Source organism: Protopterus annectens, chromosome 16.part0, assembly GCF_019279795.1.
Source record: "Protopterus annectens isolate FY-2018-M chromosome 16.part0, PAN1.0, whole genome shotgun sequence".
Classification (NCBI taxonomy): domain Eukaryota; kingdom Metazoa; phylum Chordata; order Ceratodontiformes; family Protopteridae; genus Protopterus; species Protopterus annectens.
Window position 1 is genome coordinate 129643182 of NC_056750.1, and position 17105 is coordinate 129660286.

Below are 17105 nucleotides of genomic sequence, written 5' to 3' on the forward strand. Positions count from 1 at the left end.
AGGAGTAAAGTACATAGTCATTCATTTAGTCATCCTCACTGGTTTCTTTTTTAACCCAACTGTAGCTTTTGCAGGGGCCTCCTCATAGCCCTAGATAATTCCCCGGCACCCACAGATCTGTGTTTTTGTGGAGTGTCTAACCTCCAACTAATACAGCAAAGCAACATGCTACTTTAACATAACATGCAACGAAGAAAGCGTATATAGAAGCTAAATACATAAGAAAAACTCACAAGCCTCCTAATTTCAAACCAAATTCTGATAGAAAAGCCACTGATGAGAAAGAACCACAGAGAAAAGAAATAAAAAAACTTTATGCAGTGAAAAAAAATATTAAAAATGTCACACTAAAAATAAAGTCTATCTAATGTAACAATGTTTTGCAAGAATTATACTTCTCAAGATCATAATTATTACTACACACATTGAGAGAAGTATATTTCCTGTTAAACATTGTGATAGATGTATTAGCTGTCATTCTCTCTAAATTTAGTACCTGTACAAAGTTTTTGAGAACAAATAAAAGTAGATGGTCTTTTATTGATGTTGTTTGTGTGCTTTTTAAACTTTTCCCGATTGAGAGAGGTAATACAGAGGAACTCCGGTCCGCTAATGAAGTTGATAAGGTGCAGAAAAAGTGTTTTTTTTTTTTTTAGATTTAAAGGAAAAGAGACACTAAATGAATAAATAAATAAAAACAAGTAGCTATAGTTTAACATTTTACAAGGCTCACAAAATGTTTCTGCCAATTTTACCTCCACAGAAATAACTGTAACACTAGTAGGTGATATGGTAGCTTTCCTCTACTTCACCCAGGGTTATCTTCTTTTTCCAATTTTCTGATAGCTACATTTTAACTTCTATTAATCCCTGGTGTTACCAGGGCCAGCATCTTACAATGTGTAGTCAGTAATTTCCTTAAATGTATCACACAGCCACAGTATCATCTTCTGGGAATCTGGAAAATGGCTGACCCCATATATCTTTAAGATAAGTAAATTCTGCTTCTTCTGGCTGAAATGTTTTTGTTATGTTTTGTGATATGAAATCAGTTCAAGAATTGTTGCGAGCAAAGCATCATAATTTTGCAAGGCAAAAAAGATTTCTATGGAATAACATTTCTGGGGAGGGGTGAAATGTATTTCACCCACTATAAATTTTAAATGCATGTTGTGTCTGGGAGAAATTTGTGATAATTAGTTTGTCATCTGACCATTGGCTTTCCATTTTTGCACCAGAAGTAAGGACATGCAGGCTTGTACCTTTTTGACAATTGTTAGCAGTGCTTCTATGAAAGGAATGTCGGTGGTGCAGCCCGGTGGCGTTGTTTGCCCTCAAAGCAAGAAGAGTTCTCCGTTCGATTCTCGAAGCTTGGGTTTGGGGAGTGCCTTCTGTGTGCCAGAGTCTGCATGTCACTCCCTGCGGTTGAGTGGGCATTCGAAGACGCTGCGTTGGATAAATGGGGCGTGCGCTTCGTTTATGAAGGTTGGAGCGCCGGGCGGCAACTTTCACGACACGCAAAAAAACAACTGCCCATCATTCGCGGACGGGGATTCCCGGCTGCTTGGCAACCCCTAACTGGGAAAACCCGAGAAAGACAAACAACAAAACTCTTATGAAAGGAATTGCAAAAGATCTTTGTTAGTATGACTTTTACATGAGAAACAACAAATAAATTTAGTTTTATTGACTTTGTAACAAGATTTTAATTAAGGAGTAGAATGACTGCTATATTTCACTAGAGTTTCTCACATATATAAGATATTTCTAAATATCTATTTGATATAGGTTGTAACTTTTTTACACTAGCAAAAAAAAAATAATATATCATAACATTTTACGTGCTGTTGTCAAATTTAAACTTGTTATTAATTTTTATTTTTGCAACACTTTGTATTTTTTTACTGTTGAATAGGTTGTTGCTTCTGTAACCTTGTCTGGGCCTGTAATTTGTCATTGATGAGTGCCCTACCCCAGTAAAAAAATACAAATAAAAGAGTAAACAAGATTAAAATCTTGCAGGTCATGGAATGCTTTGATTTCTTGATTATGCCATTTAGCTGAATATTAAGCTAAGTATTTTCTCATATTGTTTGCTCAATATTCTGAAGGCATTTCTTTAATAAATAATTCTTTCACCCATGAGAACACTGATTGTACTACACTTCAGAGTCCATGGCAAAATGTCTTAATGATTGTTAGAAAAATACTGGTGCTCCAAAAAGCCTTCTTTTATGTCCATGTTTGAGGGTTGCCTACATGTTACTTGTAATCATTCATGTACATCTTCCACTGTCATCCCACAGTCAGTTGTATGTTTGACAACATATTTAAAAAGCATAATTAACATTGCTGGTTACCTACACACAGCCCAGTAATACCTAAGCCAGTTCCACCCAGATTAATTGCTTTGATGTAAATAATTCTTTAGAAGGAAACCTCATAGAGGTCTCTTCTGACATAATCATCCAGTCTTTGGAGTTTTGGTAGTCATATATAATCTCCTGAAGCTGGTATATATTTTTACAGTGTAAAACACAAATTATTTTAGAGACAAATCTACAAATATACTTAGTTTTACCAATGTGAGAGGAGATTGAGAAGTGTTCAGTGAGTGTATGCTAATGTAAAGATTATCAAGATGATGAAAGGTTACAGCGTAAGACTCAGCACCGTTGAGAGGAAGATGCATACACACAATGAAAAGCTTCTTTAAATATTTAATATTATGATTTATCTCCAAGTCATATTTAGCCAACTTTCCTTTGGATTTCAGTTTCCTAGCCCACCTGAATCAAAGGGATTGTCCATAAATTAGGAGTGCACTTTAAGGTCTGAGGACACTCAAATTTTTCCATCTATATTACATACTCGAACTTTTGAAAGTTTGCACGTCATATGAGCCGACACCATATGATCAAACTTTTAAAAGTTCGAAAATTATCCAATAATAAAAAAATAAACCAAAGAAAAAAACTACCTGAATGGTTTGAGAGGGAAACCTGAAGCCCCCTGCCCTCCACTTCCTAAAGCTCTTTAAATATGCCAACTCGAGGATTTGCACTACAGTGCAGAAAAGGGAAATCTTCCCATTCTGCACTGTATGGAAGACCTCTCCGTTGTTTTAAACATTCAAACTTTTAAGATTTCGATCATATGGTTATCCAACCATATGGCGTTAAAACTTTAAGGAGTTCGGGATTCGATAGCGTGACATAGACAGCACAAATTTTCCAGCATTCTGTTACTGGAGTAGATATACAAAAGTTAGAAGAAAATTATCAACAAGCAGTTTTATTTTTTGCTTTCTACCTTTTTATAGCTCTAACCTTAATGCGAGAGTTATATGGTTTATGGAATTTTACAATGATATTTTTTAGGCAGCATGTGTGCAGCAGTTAGCATTGTCACGTCACAGCAAGAGGTTCTCCATTTCGATTCTCAGCTGGGATATGTCTTCTGTAATGGAGTCTACCTGTCCTGCCTACACATTTGGGTGGGGTTCCTCCTACATTCCAAAAGACATGCATCTGGAGCATTTCTCCCCTAGCCTCTGATGAAAATAGGCCCTGTCCTAGTCAGACTTTCAAAGTAAACAAATGTAAAATAAATAAATATGTTTAACAAAATTAGGTTTGGTATAGATTTCTAGGATTCCCTTTAAGCCACATATATGCAAAAGTTGTCTTCTAATTTTTCTTTTTTTTTTTAATCCTGAAGCTCAAAAGCTTCTGTGATGAATTAATATGGTAATCAACCAGGTATCAAGGTCTTATTTTCCAGTATCCTTCTAGTCAAATAAGCAGAAGTGAAGAGGCTGTGGTGTTTTGCCAAAACACCTGCACTGTTCTTTCTAGTGATGAGTGCTTTCATCAAAATGACATCTTCGGATCTTTTTAGAGCTATCCATTAAATCTCAGTTCTCTCATTTTATACAGTATGGAACAGTGACTACGGTAGGGAGAGGCACACCAGCAACCATTGATGTTGAAATTCCTGTTAAAAATTTGGTTAGGTAAGAGCCAATCATGTGGTTTAATGGGGAAGAAATACTATAGGGTAATGTACCATACTTACTTGCTTAAATGCCCTGGAGGAGAATAGGAAGGGTAGGGGGCACAGCAACCATTTAGTATGCAAATTCCTGTTATAGGATTGGTTGCAGGGAGCCACTCTAAATTGTTTAGCATATCCTAATTTGCCTGAATACATTGTATTGGTCACCAGTGTATGTGAAGAGACAGGCTTGAAAAGCTATCCTTCAAATGGTTCTACCAGCTACTGTGCTAATCAGTTAATCCCACATCTGGAAGTTTGTCTAAAAGCGCTTCTTTTACATAGGTTCATTGTAACTTGGTAGATACTAGGCTGTTATTTCTAGGGCCTATGCAAGCCTAGCCAAAAAAGGTACCTGGCTTTTCGCCACCCAAGAAAATTATTTCCAAGGAAATATTTGTAATATCACGCATTAGCCATCAGACACACAAATAAGTTTGGGTTGAGCACACTTCCAGTTGTCATTGAAGAAATCACAAAAATGAATGTAAAAGTCATTTTACCACAGATGAGGGATGTGAGATGTGAGCTCTATACATTCATGTACAACACTGCCAGGCCACAACTTACCACATTGGAATGTTGTTTCCCATGTAGTGTTAACATTTAATATACAGATTTCAAGTTCAAGTTCCTTTTGAGGGTCATGGGTTTGATTGCAAGCTGGTGTCACTCAGCAGTTATTAGCTTTTTCATTGCCACCAAAGCATTGTGTAGTAGTTAAACAACAGTTATATAAGGGCAACACTGTACAATGGCAACACATCATAATCATGGAAATTTTCAGTTTACTATCATACTTGACTCACAGGAGATCAAGTCCATCCGTGTGAGTCCCACATTGTGAACATTGCAATGTCGAAAACCAACATTACCGAATGTCAATCTTTGCCCCTTTCTGGATCCATATAATGCTTTTTCCTGTGTCCAGAGCAGTACAGAGTTTTGAGGTTTGGTGTTTCTGTTGGGAATACTGGAATTCAGTATTCCCACTTCCTAGAATGATTTTGAGCATGTGAGAACTTGATCATCTGTTGGAGTCGAGTACATAGTAGTTAACCAAGCTTTTCATGGTGTATTTGTTTTATGACACTGTTCCACATTATAAATACTATCACATGCCCAGAGTACAAGCCCAGATGTGTCAATATATAATTCGAAATTTAAACGAGTTGTCAGCATTGACCAGCATTTGCTTGAGTCACAGTGGAGCACTTTGAAATTTACTGATCAGCAAACATGTGGCCAAGTGTTACTGACAGAATTAATACATATAGCTAATTCTAGCCCATTTCTGTGCTTTCTGTCGTACAGCTGCATTTTGTCTAGCTTGTCTGTCATTGCTACATAGGTTGGTGCACACAAGACCTGAAATGGACATCAATTCCCTATCATTTTCTAGAGATTTTTGAGAAGACATGGCAGAATGGGGCTAAAGCTGAGGTAGTCCTCCATTTAGAGCACAGAGGTGGTGTCAGGAGAGGTCAAGATTTTAGATTGGATTCCTTGTTAAATGTCACAGCTGGAGCCTTCTGCAGGAGTGATGACTATACCTGGTCACAGTACAAGTCTGGGTTAGCTAAGCTAAAGGCTGTCACTAGTGCAACTAGCATCCCACACACAAGTGAACTATGCCTTCACCATTATAGCAACTTCAAAGGCAAAAGTAGGACCTCCTTCCTCCACTGATGGGAGGGATATTTTTAAACCCACAACATACTACCCCATTGTGTAACTATAGCGGCCATAAACATGCAGTATAATAACCATGACCTGGCAACACACACAGGTATACAAAAATGTTTTACTTTTTTGTCTCTTATGTGTATCTTCTGCAAAGATTGAGAAAAGAGCGAAGGAGGTGCATCAGACAGACTGCAACACATCAAAGAGGCACAGAGTAAGTATAGAGTTCTTTCGTATGAGTGTTTAACATTTTAAAAAATAGTATGGATTGTAAAAATAGTTATCAGATTTATGGAGAGCAGTCCATTAATGTTCAACAAAATGTAATAAGTGAGTATACATACTGTACATATGCAGATTGTACATGCATGTTGAAACAGCTCTTGTAACATTGTATTAATCAATGGTTCACTAAACACAGATGTCTGTGTGTACAAATATAGTGGAAGTATTTAGTTAGTATTTCTTAGTATGTATTATTCTGCAATCAATAAGTTATAAAACATTTAACTGAATTTGCATGTAATTTCTCAAATGAAATGCATAAATCATTTTCCTCGTCACACTTTTTTTGTATTTTGTGTATCATATTAAAGACATTCAGCTTTAATATAACACAAATATATGGACTCACATTCATATGTGGATGTGTCAGTAAATATTTATGTGGGACTTTATGCCATTAATTTTTGTGTTGTATCACCCCCTCTCTTTTCTTTTCTTTTTTGATCATGTGGATTTTATTCATCCTAAAACAAGCCACCAGCAGTGGGAGACAGAATAAAAACAAAGTATTGGACCACTGCCCATCAACAGGGCAGCACAGGCACCCAGCACCTCTAGTTCACAACCTGACAGTGTTGTCTTCCAAACCCTCTAACCAGCATATACCACCTACATCAGGTAGCTCCTATCAAGGGCTGGTGCACAACTACCCACCAGGAGTAATAGCACTGGAGGTGGTGACTATGTTACACTACAGGAGTTGATAGGGCTGATGAAGGGAGGCAGCAGTTGAAGAGGGCCTCGGTGCCCTGTATCCAGCTGCATGGACAAAATCACCTGGAGTGAATAGCCAAATCACTGCTCCATCCAGCAATGAGTGAGGTGTCTGTGACCAGGAAACAGTAGTGATAGTTCAGAAGGTGAGGACTAGATTCCCATTGTGTTCATGCTGAATGAGGATGCACCTCAAAGTCCCATACCAATCCCGATCACTTAAGCGTCCACAACCTCCTCATGGCTATCAACATCCCTGTCTATCTTGTATATCCAGTAAGAGGTATGCTCCTGCTACCTAGCAATACATCTACTCCTGTTATTCCTAACTACCTTCCACATCATTCGATCTATTAAAAATTGAAAAGGGGCACATGTCCGTCAAAACCTAGACCACATTTATAGCTCTCCCCTTTGCATATGTATATGTATGATACACTTGATTGGGTCCATTTGGTCACAAAACATTATTAGGTCATGGTCACACATCCTTTATGATATGACTATCTAAATCAGGTCAAGTTATGTATAGTAATACATTGCTAGTTTGTAAAGATGTGAATAGCTATGGTGGTCTCTCTCAACCGTCCTGCATGTTCATAATAACTCCCCATTGTCCTAGTCTGAATGGCTGATAATGTTGTACTGTTGCAGTATACACCTCCAGAGTCAACAGAGCTGGCTCATAGTCAGATAGGGCCATATGAATGGTAATGAAACAGGCCCAGACAGGAATATTCTATTACTTGTCTGTCTCTCCTAAATATCATAAAACACTGTTCAGATTTGTCAGTTAATATACTAGTTTTTCTTTATTTTTACAATTGTTAGAGATATGGATTTCATTTTAAAACTTTTGTATTAGTTTACATAATAGATTTTGCACAGAGGGTATCCAGACAACATGATTAAAAGTTATAGAACAAGAAAATATGAATAATGATAGAGTCAACATCCACAGACAGAAATCAAAGGTTGGTCTGTCTCCATGCCACTAGTATTGTTTTCTTTAGATAGTGAAGCTATTAAGAAGGTACTACAAAACAATTATGGAATACTGGGTGTAAGTGAAGATGTTAGTAAGGTAGTGGGAGATAAACCAGTTTTCATTAATAAAAAGAGTTGTAATATCAAATCACTGATGGAAAAAGGAAGAGGAAATGTGGATATGAAAGAGGTACATTTAAATGTTACAATTGTTGTATGTGTTGCTACATGTCAGAAAGTCCATATTTCATAAATATCAGCACTGACAGAATTTATTTGGTACCAGTGTTTCTTTTACTTGTGCTTCAAATTATTTAGTGTATTTAGCTAATTGTTCCACTTGTGAGCCATTTTATATCAGAAGAAAAACAATAAGGAGTTAAAGAAATGTGTATTAACACCAGTATGCAGTCAAGATAAAAAAATATGGACAATGTTTTAGGTAAATATTCATTCAAATCTAGGAATTAAAAAAAAATGTTTTCCATAATTGATTATGTTCCTAGTGATTTTATTGGTAACAGAGAGGGTGAGTTAGAATTTAAGGAGTTAAAATGGCAGCAGAGTGTTAATAAATGCAAATATATTAATTTATAGGTTTTTTTTACAGTCATGTGACTTAGGGGTGTGCAACTTAAGTAGATTATTTAAGCAATCAGTATTATTAAATCAAATTGTTCTGAGGAAGACCCTAGAGATCAAAAGCGCTTAACTATTAAAATATTTTTAGTATTCAGCATCCTTTTTCCCAGTGGTGTTTTCTTTAGTTTTTACAGCAAAAACATTTGACATACATTTTCTAAATAAAATAAAACACTCTGACATTGAAAATAGACTTAACACGAAAAACATAAGTTTCTCTTCTGAAATTTACATTTAGTAAAAATGCATATGGCAGCCCATTAAACTACAAGGGACATGCTGGGATTCACAGATAGCATATAATGAAGCAGTAATTAGTGGCTATTATAAAGTATGCAGGAATTCAAAGGCAAATGTGTAATATATTTGCTTTCAGCCCTCTGAACCAAGGATCCCAATTCAAGGGCAGCCCATGAATGCTGTCTACTGAAGTGAGTTGGTGAGAATGATATAGTAGACAAATGAAGACTGAGGGAATTAAACCCTGTACTATAAGGCTACTCAGTAGCTCATAACCTTACTCATCTACTACTTAATCAACAAACTGTGGCAGCCAACACAGTGTAATTCACCATAGGTTCCTGTAAAAAAAATCTAACTAAATTAAAAAAATTAATTCATAGTTAAAATACACTAACATTAAAATCATAGACTTCATGCTGCCCAGTTTATTCACAGCCAAAAAATAAACAAACTGTCATCAGTCAACAGTCAACAAACAAGGAAACCAAGGATCGTACATAAAGAACATGGTTCATATGATGCTCCTGTTTATTGCAATCAGTTCCTTTCTTTGCACCATAACTACTATGTGATGCAGGAACCAAATATTTACACACACACTACATACACAACCATCAACTATAGTCCCTTGTATAACCAAACACGTTAGATATCCACTTGAGAGCATGTGATTGAATAAATTAAAAAAAATAAAAATAAAATAGCCCAGAAATGTTATCTCAGATTACTGTTATTAGAATTAAATAATCCAACCAACTACAATGCCCACCTGCCCTCTCAGCATCTTAGCTCAAGAATCTGAGAATAGGACTCAAAATCAGAAACAGGTTTTAAATATTTCTCTTAGAGAATTAGAAAGTTGCTAGAACAACAAGTTCTGCCATAATAAGCATTTTTCTGAAGGATAAAATGTCTGAAAATCACATGCCTGTTATTATATAGTGACAGAAAGCAATACATGTAACAAGGAACATAACAAAATACCTCTAAACTTCTTTGTTCAAAAATTCTGGACAGAACCAAAAGTAATAGGAGTACAAAGGCTGAAAAGGGACAAATGTTAAATATTATTTTATTTTCCTATTTTTTAACCAGGTAAACCCACTGGGCAAATTGCCTCCTTTTCAGGGGTGACCAAGGAACTCTGATTCTGTCTGCTCAAAATCACACGGTAGGGAATTGGAGACGGGAGGATTTAAATGCTATATTTGTGACTGTTGGAAGAAGTTCATTAAAAGCAGAGAGCCTCAAGTACCAGACAACTCTGATTCACTAAAAATGTTAACAGAACATTAGGTTTGCATTAATGTAGATTTTCAATAACATACATATATACATACAAATATTTCAAGCACAGGCATTAATGCCCTTCTAGCTTGTTAATATACCAAAACACTTGTTCCCATAATAAGTATCCAGGCTGTTCTTAAAAATATCTAAACTAGTACTTGCTTTAATGTAATTTTGTAGTCTGTTCCACACATCAGCTACCCTGTCAGAGAACCAGTTAGTACACTTCTCATTCCTATAGAATCTCTCATTTTTAATTTTTCCAAGTCTTTTGGGTTTCTAATACCATGACGGGAATGGACCCCATTCCTAAGTCAAAGTGCGATTAAAGATCATAAAATTGTTTCACTCTTTGATGTTAGCCAAAAGTGCTCTTTGCAGCACCCACAATGTGCCCAGTAATTACTTCTTCTGAAGTTTGTATGGTGTTACATGAATGGGTAACATATCTAAATATGATTGAAAATTATTTTTTATAAGACCAGCTGCTCCTACTACTATTTGAACTGTCTGGGTATCTTTCTTCCACATGGCTCTGATTTCTGCCTGCAGATCAAGGTATTTTATGACTTTGTGTCTCTCTGTATGCAAGACAGTGTAGTCACTAGGTGTGTCAATTTCAATGGTCAATGCTACTTTTGTCTTCTTTTCTTGGACCACTATATGCAGTTTTCTAGCATCTATATTTTGAACTGCTGCTATTGGATGATTCCATGTGATCATTTTCTATGATTCTTTGTGGCTCATGTTTCCAGTGTTTTTCAGCCACTTCGATACCATAATGTTTGCACAATCTCCAGTGTAACAGTTTTGCCACATTATTATGCCTTTCAGTATGCAGCTCCTCTGCCATTAGTGCATCGCAACCAGCAACAAGGTGTGTGACTGTTTCCAACTCGGTTTTACAAAACCTACATTTGTCTGTTTCTCCCACATGTTCAATGGACTTTGTAAACCAGTGTGTATGTAGCCCACTATCTTGGACTGCCAATATTAACCTTTCATTTTTTGATGTGAATTCACCTCTCCTTATCCATTCCTGCATTTGTTCTTGATCAACATGAGGCTCTTCCAGATGTTTTCTATACTTGCAACTATAGTTATGTTTTTTCCACATTTCTTGCCTTCTCATGTGGTCATTCACCTTATATTCTTTCTTTTGTTTTTTAGCACATTCAGTTGCTGCCTGGTTTTTATCTACTTCTGGTTTGAGTTCCATTCCTGCTTGATGTCGATATGTTTCTGCTAAATTAAACAGAGAAGTCATCTTAGGTTTATTCTCCTCATGTTTCAAAACTTTCACTACATTTGGATCTTGTAAGGTCAGTAGATATGTGTGGAGTCCCACAATTGCAGATCTATACATGCAATCAATTTCAAGGAGGCTTATCCCACCTTCAGAATGGGAAATATATAATCTTGGTATACACTGATTTTTATAAATAATTTGGTGAGCATGAAGCATCCTTCTTGTTTTAATATCCAGTCTAGCCAAGACTTTTTGGGGCCACTCAATCACTCCAAAACTATAAGTTAGGACAGGAAGAGCAAATTGATTTATAGTTTGGATCTTGTTCCTAGATGTTAATGCTGTTTTTAGGATTAATTTAAGTCTTCTAAAGTACTCCTTACTGAGTTTTATTCACGTTTGTTCATGTTTTATTCCTGATCCTTCATCAATTCCCAATTATTTGTACACTCCCTCTTGCTCAAGTTCTTTTATATCACATTCTTGTCCCAAACTGATGTTTTCCTGGTGCTGCAGTTTTCCTTTTTTACAGGTTGCTTTTGCACATTTATCAAGACCAAATGACATTCCAATATCATCTGAAAAAGTTTTACCTGCAGCTGTGCTTTCAGTTCCTTAGCTGATGAGCTATACAATTTTAAATCATCGACAAAGAGAAGATAAGTCATTAGGCTTTGTTGTTTTCTAGGAGCCAGATTGTAGCCATGGCCTAAGCTGTTAAGTAAACAGCTTAATGGATTAATGGCAAGGCAGAATAGCAACTGTGACAAAGAGTCACCCTGGAATATCCCCCTTTGAATTTTTATCCTTGGGATAATAATCTGTCCTTTATCATGGCTTAATTGCAAAGTGGTCTGTCACTGTTTCATGGTTACTGTAATGTAGTCAATCATTTTAGGGTGTATTTTATACATTTTTAAGCACTCTTTTATCTATGAATGTGGGATACTATCAAATGCTATCAAATCTCCTACATAGATTGTCTGATGATTCTCTAGTACTTTCTGATAATCCCAAAACATTCCCAAAGGTACTTTTCTCTAAATGGCCTATATACTTGAATAAGATATCCTCTTACATATCTGAAAGAGACACTGTACAAGTTCAGATATTTTAGTCTTTCATAATAAATTAAATTTTCACATCCATGAATGCCCTTTGTATATTTCTGCTGTACTCTTCCCAGTTTACTCATGCTTGTTTTCTTATAGGGTTTCCATATTGTTATTCCATACTCAAGTTTGGGTCTAATGTAACAAACAAACAATGACTTCATTATTTTTGATGTCCTAGACTTTACACATCTTTTTATACAATTGGTAGTTCTATAACTATCATTAACCAATTGGTTGATATGATTAGAAAAACTCATAGCTGAATCTACCCACATACCCAGTTCCTTAAATGAGTCTACAGTTTCAATCACTGTGTGTTGTATTAAATATTCACCTTTCAATTTATGTCTCCCACATCTCATATGCTTAGTTTTTGATGTATTTATCAGCATATTATTCTCCTGTGCCCAAATGGTCAATTTAGTCAAATTATTTTGCAGACATGCCTTATCTGTAACACATAATCAGTTTACCCAATTTCAGGTTGTCTGCATACATAAAACACCTCTGATGAAAATGTTAGGTCTGAAAGATAAACTCTAAACAGGTAAGGGCCTAGGACAGAGCCCTGTGAGACACCCTGACTGTAACCAAGGATTTCTCCCTGTCAAATGTTACAGTTAAATTTATATAAATTATATCATAGTACAATTTTTCATTCATAGCTGTTATTATATTGTTATAGAACGTCATGTTACAGGTGGTAATAGATCTATTTTCAACATATGCATGCTGATATATGGTTTCAAGTCCCAACCTATCCAGTTCTGACAATAACTTATCCAATATTACCTTCTCCATTATTTTTCCACAATATGAAAGTAGGCTTATGGGTCTATATGACTCTGGGTTTGTCCTACTCCCCTTTCCCTTAAAGACAGGTTTAATAAGCGTATGTCTCTTCTTCTCCTTCTTCTTTTGGCTTTTCCCGGTTAGGGGTTACCACAGTGGATCAGTCTTGAGGAATCTCCCCATATTTATATGCCTTAGTGAATAATAGATGTAATGGTACTGTAAGTTCTTGCTGAAGTGTTCTCAGGTCATTGTTATTAATTCCGTCTCCTCCCTGTGTTTTGTTTGGATCCAGTTTGCACTGTTCTTTTTCAATATAATCTTATTTGATTCCAGTATCTGGGGTTACCTGGATGTCACTAGGACAACTTACCACCCCTTTTGTAGAGCCAAACTGTTTTGTATAAGATTTTGTAAATATATCTATAATCTCTTGTGTCTGAGAATAAATTTTAGAATCTGCACACAGTTTATCAATTTGTGTGTCTTTACTTCTTCCATGTCTTATGCATCTATAAAAAGGTTTTCTATTAGGCCCAATATCTTTATATACTTTTCTTCAAAATTTTCTTGATCTTATCTCACACTATGTTTAATCTGTTTGTCCAGCTTTTTTATTTCAGTTTTCAAAGTTATAGTTTGACCTCTCTTCCATTTCTTATATTTTTTGTTTCTCACCTTAATCAGATATCATGTTCTTATGGAAATATATCCTCCTGATGTTGTATGCCTAGATCCTGATGTTAAACATTTTTTTGCACTTAAACAATTTCTCTTTCAAAACTTTCCACATTCCATCTGCAGTTTTTCCACTGAACGCCTCACTCCAGTTAGTTTTACATAGTGACTGTTTTGCTTCCATATAATCTGTAATTAACCTTCTATGCATTGGCTTAGATTTCAGTTTGGCAGAATTATCTAGCAACAAATTAACCTTTATAACCCCATGATCACTGCACAACAACTTGACTTGAAGCTACAGTAATTTCTTCGGGAACACAAACAATGTCTAGTATGTTCCGTCCCCTGGCATTTTTTTTTTAATCTGAAGCAATTGTTGTTCCTGAATATATGCTGTGAATAATTTCCTTACTAACATTGTTGAATCACTATTATTCCAGTCTGTTTCTGATAAATTTAAGTCTCCAGCTAATATTATTCCTCCCTCCTGTGCTTTATGCAAGAAATATATGAATTTCTCTAGATCATCTGCACTTGACTTTGGTGGTCTGTACACTCCAACTATTGTTATATTTTCCAGGGTTGTGTTTATTGTCACAGTTACACAGTCTATAGTGCTGGTGTTATAACTGAACATGTAATAATCACAGGTCTCATGATTATCTTTAATCCCTATCATACCACCTCCATTCCATCTGCAGTTTTCACTGGAAACGCCTCACTCCAGTTAGTTTTACATAGTGACTGTTTTGCTTCCATATAATCTGTAATTAACCTTCTGTGCATTGGCTTAGATTTCAGTTTGGCAGAATTATCTAGCAACAAATTAACCTTTATATTACATGATCACTGCACAACAACCGACTTGAGCTACAGCTACAGTAATTTCTTGAGGAACACTAAACAATGTCCTAGTATGTTCCGTCCCCTGGCATTTTTTTTTTTTTAATCTGGAAGGCAATTGTTGTTTCCTGAATATATACTTATGAATAATTTCCTTACTAACATTGTTGAATCACTATTATTCCAGTCTGTTTCTAGTGGTAAATTTGATCTCCAGCTAATATTATTCCTCCCTCCCTGTGCTTTATGCAAAGAAATATATGAATTTCTCTAGATCATCTGCATGACTTTGGTGGTCTGTACATCTCTAACTATTATATTTTCCAGGGTTGTGTTTATTGTCACAGTTACACAGTCTATAGTGCTGGTGTTATAACTGAACATGTAATAATCACAGGTCTCATGATTATCTTTAATCCCTATCATACCACCTCCACCTGACCTTTTGTTAGAATGTCTGTTACAGTAAAAACATTTATACCCTGTCAGAACTGGTTTCCAGTCATTGTTCTTTAACCATGTTTTCACAAACAATAACAAGATCAATCTTGTGGGAACTTGGCAAATTTTGCAATAAAAAAACTTTATTATCAATGCTAGCATTAACAACCATCAAAGGTGCATGAGATGTTGCTATCTTTGAGCTGTTAAATTTTCAACCTGGCAAAAATCCTACCTAGTGTTTGTCAAATATTGTAAAATATCTGCTGCAAAAATTCTCTTCCCTGATTTTGACAAATACACTCCATCCTGTCTGAACACAAAAGTAGGCTTGGATGCTTCACACATTTCCATTTTTTAAAACAGGACATTTGTCCATGTAGGTATTTACACAAAAACTCTTTTCATTGACAGTGACCTGACTATCCTTTCTATAGGTGATTTGTGAATAATACGTCCTAGCACAAGCTATGCTATCTACGAGGGCTGTCAGTTCCCTACTAACAGTCAGAGAATCATTGCAGATGACATCATTTGTACCAATATGAATAAAAACGGATCAGTACTTCCTTGCATTAAGGCGTTCCAAGGCTTGCCTCGCATCTTCTATTTTTGCTCCTGACAAGCACAACACTATTCAATGTTCATTATCTTCCCTGCAAATATGTGTCAGTTCCTGTAATAATTGAATCTCCAGTTACAAGAATATCTTTGCTGACCATCTCTGAAGAATCTTCAGTTTATGATGCAGAAACATCTGCTCTAGCAATTGTTATGAAGGATAGATCTTCATCACTATCAGTCTTATTAATTCCACTGTTTTCATTGCGTATTAATTTCTGATCCAGCTGGCATTGTAAATCCACAGCTTGAGCCATGTAGCCAACATCTGCCTTTCTCCTATTTTTTCTTACAGTAATGTCCTTCAATCCTTCCACATTCAGTTTTGATTTCTTCCTTTTCACCTGCCCCTTGCCTCTTTTTTCTATCTTTTCCATTGTAAAGGTGATACCTTTTTCTATAGACTGAGGGTTTTCTGATAGACAGATCTCTTCATTCTCTATCACCAGTGTGTTACATAACAAAGCAGAATCCTTTTTACTACATATTCTCTTTCCTTTACAGTCATTAGTCAGTTTATTTTTCTTCCTTGTTATTTGTTGTGAAGTTTTTCCTTTCTTTCCTTTTTGTTTCCTTCTAAACAATCCAGATCCTCAGATTGCTGAACACTTGCATCCAGAATTTCAAACTTGTCAGGGGGTTGTATGATCTTTGCAGGCAATACATACATCATTTCCTAAATGTGTTCTATTTGTCCTTTGCTTAATGTGATTTATTTCATCAGTCCAGTCATTAATATATGAAACAACAGTTCTCCAAGCCATGCCAATTGCACAAGTGCAATCATCATAATTAAATCTAGATTTACTTCTAACAATGATAAGCAAATCATCCAACCTTAGACACGAGGACTACAGATCACCAGTGCTATCAGCTGTTACCTTTAAATATGCATAGCATTTATCACACTGTACAAGATATTTGTGCATTAGCAAATCATTAATTGCACACTCATATAATGAATCCATATTTGGCTTCAAATTAATAAAATATTGTAAAAGAAAAGAATAATCAAAATCAGTAACTACAGAATTCAAGGAGAACTTAAATCAACTTCTATGATACAAAAATCACAACAGCAATATATAACTAACGTACAGTAAAGTTGTCCTGACCATACAAGTTCTACAAGCCATACAAAAGCTGTAATTCCTTTATGTTGTACCTGTCTATAACCTATCCCATTCTAACAACCAACAGTGAAATTAAAGCTAATACAACAAAATATGAATCAAAGTAAATCTTGTTAATGAGCAGTACCTTCCTAATTACAAACAGTGAAAATCAGTGGTAACAAATACAATACCAGTTCAAATAAAACTTCTCTTACCAGTCAACTCCACAGTAAATCACAAACCAAGATAGAGTTGTTTAGAGACGCTCAGGATTACAGAATTTTGAAACTCTAATGACTTGTATTATTGACTGACTGTAATCCTCAGGGATTTACTAGAAAATTA

General features: G+C 35.7%; 1 protein-coding gene across 1 annotated transcript in view; it reads right to left on the reverse strand.

Annotated features, from left to right (window-relative positions):
* Positions 1-17105, reverse strand: part of LOC122790885 (immunoglobulin lambda-1 light chain-like) — a 1657182-nt gene that overhangs the window by 1254951 nt on the left and 385126 nt on the right. The gene's annotated exons all lie outside the window — the stretch shown is intronic.